Raw genomic sequence first — 7,338 nt, forward strand, 5'->3', positions numbered from 1 at the left:
AGGGGTTGAATTAAATAAAACCTAGGGCACATGTTAAACCATGAGGATAAGACAACATGCTGAGTAGCTACTCATTCAGTGAGCACCAGCTAGCTGTACACTGAAGGCAGCAGGAACTGTTAAAATATTGCATTTGATCATATAATTAAAGACTAGATCCCAATGCATACACATGAGGAACCTTAATTCTGGTCTTCCTAACTTTTGAGTGTTTGATTTTGCCACCCAATGTTCTTGTAACTTCCTTCTTTAATGCAATGTTATAAAATGGCTAACATTTCAGGCGATAGATTTCTCTAGAGCACATAGGCCTACTCTGTAAGGCTTTTAGGGTTCCAAGGTTGTGAACTTATAATTTTTCATGGTACTGAGCACCCTCAGCTTCTGTTGCAAGCTACTGGTCTTTTGGCATTATTTTTTTTAACTTGATTTCTGTCTAACTCTGAAGAGCAAGCCAAGAAGAGTAGTAATTGGTCATGCTTTTGCAGACTTTAGATTCAGTCATATCCCCAGTTTGTCATACAGGAATATTTTTTCTAATACTTAGATCATAAAAAATATGCAGTAGCAAACAGGTTCAGTCTTTGCAAACTGCACCAGTGGAAATGGTAAGCAAAATGATCTTTTAAAATAAATACATGCACAGAAGATTTCCATGCTTTAGCACTAGCTGTCTTCAATTTTGCCTACATTTTTTTGAAGAATCCTTAAACCATTTTATCTATGAAAACTATGTGCATGTTCCTTCCTCACTTTGCAGTTCTTTCCATATTTTGAGAACTCTGTGGGAATAAGTAAATAGATTAGGGCACTAGAAGCTTTGCAAAAATGTATTTCCCCAAAGTCTTATGAAAAGCACTTGTCCTAACATTTTTCCCCCTTCTCTACTATTGCATTTTTTATACACTGACAAGCCCAATGTTAAACATTTGCTAGAGTTTTCATATCGATAGTATGTTATATTGCCATTACTGAACAGTTTGGGGCTTTGTGGCTAGCTACCATGACAATAGATGCACAGCCTGGAACCAGTTTTAGTTAATTAGAGTCAATCAATCCAAACTTTGCTAACTTACTCATGTGAAACAATAGTATAATGAACCAAAGTCTGCAAGATGATTGGGAAACACAAATTATTGCACCCTGATAAATTAAATGTGACTATAACAAAACCTTCCTTCTAAATGAACACTCAGAGAGGGAATGTATGGGTGAATAAGCATAATTTAGAATACAGAAAAAATTAAAGAAACTGTTACAACCTCACTTTAGTGTTTTCTCTAAAGGAAGAAAAACAAATTACCATATATATGATAAAATAAGCATGAAACTGATCATTACATTTTAAAAAGAAACCTAAAATTAAGCATTTTCATAAAATTACCTCATTATTTGTGAGCTAATCTTCCCACAACATGCAGCTTTACAAGTAAACAAAATGGCCTTCTTTGAAAACACATGGACTTCCCATTTTGCATATCATTCACAAACACTCATTTTTTTCAGATCCATCTTCTGACTAACTGATCAGCCTTCTTGGTAAGGTTACAACAGCTATGGACACTCACAACAGATCACAGTTATCATGAATCTCACAATAAAGGTGAAATTAAACATTGCACTTTTGATCCATAATCATGGCACTTGAAACATTAGCCTATGCAGGTTAAAACTCATTAACTCATGCTAAGGACCCCCTGAGCATCTCCGAGTTACACCACTTCAGGCAAGAGTTAATTCTAGGTCATATTACCTAGCTTAAGTTACGGCAGTTTTAGTGTGTTTCATGGAGATAAAATGAATGCTTTGCAGTCCTCCAGCACCACAAGATACACCACTCCCAGCCTTCAGTGCAGGGACAGAGGCCATGGTGTCCTGGCTCCTAGCCGCACCCCTGATCACCAGCTCTCCAATGGTAAGTCAGCTGTGCAGTCAAGAAAAGGCGTTAACCCTTAATGTGCTAGTGCTCACACTAGGGTGTAACTTTAAAACCATTTAACATTCTGCAGATTTAGCAGGGTCTAAATGTAATATGCAACTCACCCTTATAAGAAAATAGTTCCAACCATTTTACATAAAATGATTCCACTAAGACTTTTAACGAAGAGTGGGGAGGTGAGAGTAACTGTTGGCCAACCTCTTTTCCCTAGCATTTTCTATTGCCTTTCTTAAAGGTGCTATTTTACATTGTGGAATATTGTACAACTGTAATTTTGTTTTTAACTTATCATTTTCAAAATTACATTAAAAATCTCTGAGTCATACTTTAACAATAACAAGCTATCATAATGGTTTATTACTTTGATAGGGCTTGAATTTGGTTAAACACATTCCCTCTTTTTTTTCAGTTACCTGTGGATTTCAGAGTTGAGTAGGGGACAATGTGAACCAATTGTTCCTGCCCCAAAGTGTTTACAAACTCTAAGAAAGGAAGTACTTATTATATACCATAACAACCTTGCAGAATATGGAATAATCCTTAGCAATTAAGTCATTTAATTAATATATATGGTTTAAGTAGTGTTAGATGTTGTAGCCATGGTGGTCCAGGAAATATGCAAGAGGTAAAGACTTTGGGGGCAGGGAAGGGAGGCTGATAACTTTCATCACCTGAAGAAGAATGCATTGCATTGAAAAGGATATTTAAGCTATTTAAGTCTATCCCAATCATGCAGTTGGACAAATAAAAGATATCAGCCCCACAAATCTTTACCTCTCCTATATGACATTTAGTTGCTTTTTTGTTGAAGAAATAGAAAGATTATTATATATTAACTGTACACACAAAAATATGCTTTGCAAAAAGGGGTGGGCACATTATGATCATTTTCAATGAATACTGTGAATTATTTATAGGTCCAAATACAATTTTACTATGGGGAACAGCTACAGACCATGGGTGCACAGATTTAGGTGCTGGGTTTGAATCTGTTTTTAATAGAATTTTAAGTAACTTTTAAGACTTACGGAAAGTGCCGTAGTATCAGCCCCAGAGACTGGAATTCTAGATGCCAGCCAAAATAACCAGACCTAGGAGTCACAAGTGCTTGCATCATCATTGTCGTGTGTGTCAGGATGAGATACAAGCCTTTGGCCATTGACAGAAGGAAAGTGTCTCAGTAGCTCTCTCAGTGGCTTCATGTAGCTATTGAACAAATGGGCATAGAAAAACTGGACCTTAATGAGTTCTCCAAGTTAGGGCCATGTTTTTGCTAAAAGAAGTACCTGTGCCATTTCAGGGGATTGATGAGGGTATAAGGGTCCATGCTAGTAGATCATCTTGTAGGGTTATGGCCTGTGTTATTACATGAAGACATCAACTGTATGAAATGAACACAACAAAGATACTTTAAAAGTTAAGAAAAGATATGAGATATAATGACATGCTAGAATGAAATATACTTCCATCTAACAAAACTAGAATCTTAAAGCTAAGTGAACCAGCTATTAATTGAGCCTTCAAACCAAAAATAGCATCTCAAAAGATTATGTTATTTAACTGAAAAAGGGATCTGCCCTGTAAGCCAGTGAATGGTTCAACCATATGTAGTCGGGTGTACACAGGGTATGCTCCCCTCTGTTCTCTGAACTGGAGCGGGTTGTTAGCAGGCAGAGGTGCTGTGGGAGGGAACTGTCAACCACACACAGTTTTCCCTGAGTTTCCTAGAATCAGGCCAGGACCCCACTGCTTAACTATGTACAGGTTTATTAATATACAGGTAACAATGTTTACAAACTTATGAGAGAAAAAGGGTAAATATATACAATATTTAGATCACTAAACACCATTGTGCTCTACAATTAAAGGCTCCAGGGGTCCTCCACCTCAAAGGGCAAGGGTTTCTATGTAGGTAAGCAGCTGTCTGCAACAGGCAAGTACAACGAAGGCAGATAAACAACAGGAATCAACGTAAGTTCAGGTAAAAACAACAAGTAGATACAGATAAACCTCAAATAGATGACAAAACTCAGGTCCATTAAAGGATAATAATATATGTATATATGTATAACTACTTACAAAATATGGGATGCCAGTCCCCCCCCACCCCTTTCAGGTACCCAGGTGGCTGAGATCACCAGGCGTTCCTCTAGGGTGCCAAACCCTGGCAGCACTCCTAGGGGGGGAGTAGGGGGAGGACCCCAGTACCTCTTCAGCCCCGGATGGGCACCCCCACCTTCCTCTTAGGGCTTTCTCCCCTGTGGAGACCCATTCCCCAGGTACTCACAAATCCGGGGAAGCAGAGCGGGAGGGGCTCCCAGGGCCACAGGTGTCTTGTCGGGGCCACCCAGGGCCCTGCCTTCTGCCATCTGCTGGGGCTCAGGCCACCTTGTGTGGGTCCCGAAACCCAGGCTCCATGGGACCTCCACCACACCATGGTGGTGTCTCCCGGGTGCCCGGCCACATGCTAGGGAGGGGTAGCAAACCCGAGTGGCCTGGCACTGCTCCCAAGGTTTGGGATGCCATGCACTGCCGTGTGCACCGAGCCCTCAGCCACTCACCAAGGGTAGCAGACTTGAGCCACCACGTGCGGCTCCCAGAATCTAGCAGCCCTGTGCACCAGTCTGTGTACTGAGTGTCCAGGGACCCAAGCTGCTTTCCACAGCTCCCAGGGTCTGTCTTGTACACCGCGCTGTGCACCTGTGGGGCTGTAGCCAAAGCCACTTGCTGCTCCGGTCCCGCTGAGGGAGTCTTTCAGGGCTCTTCTGAGCTACCACTTCCCACCACTAGGAGGTCTCCCCAGCTTTTCTTAGCCTGGCCTGCTTCTTTGCTCCCCAACACATCTGCCATGTGCTGGGCATGCAGTTCCTTTCATTCACTCCAAAGGCTTCATCTCTGAAGGCCTGCTGGACCTGCAGAATGCAGGCTTCAATCAGGACCAGGAGGTTCTTTGACCTCTGCCTCCCCGTGTAAGGGGCAGGGCCAGCCCTTACTTGATTGGTGGATGGGCCCCACCAATCAAAATGAAGATTCTCTGAGCCCATTTGAGTATTTGAGCCAGGCTGCCTTGGTAAGTCTGCCACACATATATATAAAATGAGAAAAAAATAATCCTGATACAGAGTAATTCATAATTTTATTGGAACCTAAATAATATTTACTGTTTTATTCAAGGTTTTCAAAACTATTAGATGTGAAATTTTGTATGGAAATAGATTAACTATTTAATGAGTATTTTTTCCCTTTCCTGTTACCTCCTATTCTTTCTCCAGGTCAATTTTAAATGCATCTGAAATATACTTACATCTTAAATGTGAATTTAAGAACTTATTAGATTACTATAATTGATAAATGGATTTTTATACTATGTATAGTAAATATGTTTCATGTGTATTATATCTCTGTCCCAGGAGTAGCATATTAAGCAATATGCTCCTGTTACAGGTGACAATGAAGATATATTTGTTTTAAAAAGCAAAAGATGGATATAATACCTGTTAGCTATAACAAATCCAGCAGAAAGACTTCTATAAAATCAAAACTGGGGGACTTGAGTTTGGGATACATCCTAGAAACAGGTTCTGTAATACTACAGGTCAGACCTGAATTTATTATGCAACACTGAGTCTGGACAATACTGTTTTGTAAACTTATTTAGAGAACAATGGCTTCTCTGAAAATCCTCGGATGGGAACTGATCTCAGTCCAGTTACCTTCAATGATATGCCTCTGACTGAATCGTCCTTAATGTGACCTTGCAAATATAATTCTTCAAGGGAATAATGATGAGAAATTAAGTTAGCTATTTTGATTAACTTTTCTATACAATTTGTCCTAAAACTACACATTGATAACATCTCGACCCCTTCTTACCACACCTAGTGACTCATTATGTGTAAAGACAAGTATTTAAAAAAACCCTCACATTAAAAAATAAAAATACATTAAAAGGAACAGTAAACCAAATTTATTGGATACTCACATGGATACTTAGTCATTTAGCAAGCTACAATGGAAAAATACTTTCCCAATAGCCCTTACAGATGCACAATATGAATGGAAAAACTATAATCCTTAAAGCAAGATGGCAACATAACCAGGGACCCAAGAACAGGCACAGCTACAGGAGCCCCCAAAAGGCATGGACACCCACATTTGGAGCTGTTTCAAATGATACACATGTAGCACAGCTGCTCCAACATTAACACTGGATGAAGGAGGATATGTGTCCATACCCACTGCTGTGTTGAATGGCACAATCCCACATCCTCTGGTATAATTTCCATCTTTTTTTCTTGCCCATCATTGCTCTACTGATGCTACTTACATCATTTTCTAACAACAGTTGAACAACTGGGGAATGGGTCCCTGGTGAATCTTTGCCATTTGGAAACCTTATGTAAAACAAGTCCTAAACACCTTAATACACCTTGCTATTCCTGGTGTATTTGAAGTCAGTGATACCAATAATTTTAACTCATGCTTGCATCTTAATTTATATGCATACATGCACTTCTGTCAGTCTGCACATCAAGAATGGAGCCAGTGATTAGTCAATCTTTACATATGCTTACACCACTGCTGCATGAACATAGCCACTACAAAGGGTGGACACATTCTCTGTTACATAAACAAAACCTTCCTTCTTATCTATTTCCTCTTTTTACCATCAACCAGTCTAACTAATGGGACTTAGATCAAAGTTACTCTACCAGGGAATTGCATTGGTATATAAATAACACTTCTATCTCATAAGTAGCTGGTGACTAATTTGTCCATGATTAAATAATTGCACTATCTTTTACACAGTGAATTGAGGCTATGATACTTTAAAAGTTCACTGAAGGCCTGATTTATTTCTGCTTAATTCAGTGAGAATTGAGTCAGGGTCTTACAGAAGCTACCAGAATTTTCTTTGTAATGATGGCAACATTAAATCTAAACTCCTAAGGAAGGAAATTAAGCAACCTTTGTACCTGTGAATACTTATCCCTTGGGGATTTCTTGTAAGTCCATTTTTTTGTCTTAGAATTCCTAGGAATTTACCAATTCGCAGAAAACTTGTTCCATACCCTGCTTGGAAATGTAATGCAAATAGAGACAGATAAACCAGATAATCAACGTTCTCCCTGGACTCTGCAGAATAAACAGAACACTGATAGCACAGGAAAGGATCATCGACCTAAGGCCCAGTGTCTACAAGTACCAAGCACCTTCTCTTTCCAGGCTATGGATGTAGTGTCACTGATATTCAGCCTAGAACATATTTCAGAAAAACGTGTGCGAAGGTGAAAAATGCTGACCAATAATGGGAGCGCCTGAAGGAAAAGATGTAGAGCCAGAGTAACAACAAAAGATTATTTTGTTTACAAACATTAAGTTACAGCTTCTGGCCCATC

This window comes from Crocodylus porosus, unplaced genomic scaffold, assembly GCF_001723895.1.
Source record: "Crocodylus porosus isolate Cpor-Errol unplaced genomic scaffold, CroPor_comp1, whole genome shotgun sequence".
Lineage (NCBI taxonomy): Eukaryota > Metazoa > Chordata > Crocodylia > Crocodylidae > Crocodylus > Crocodylus porosus.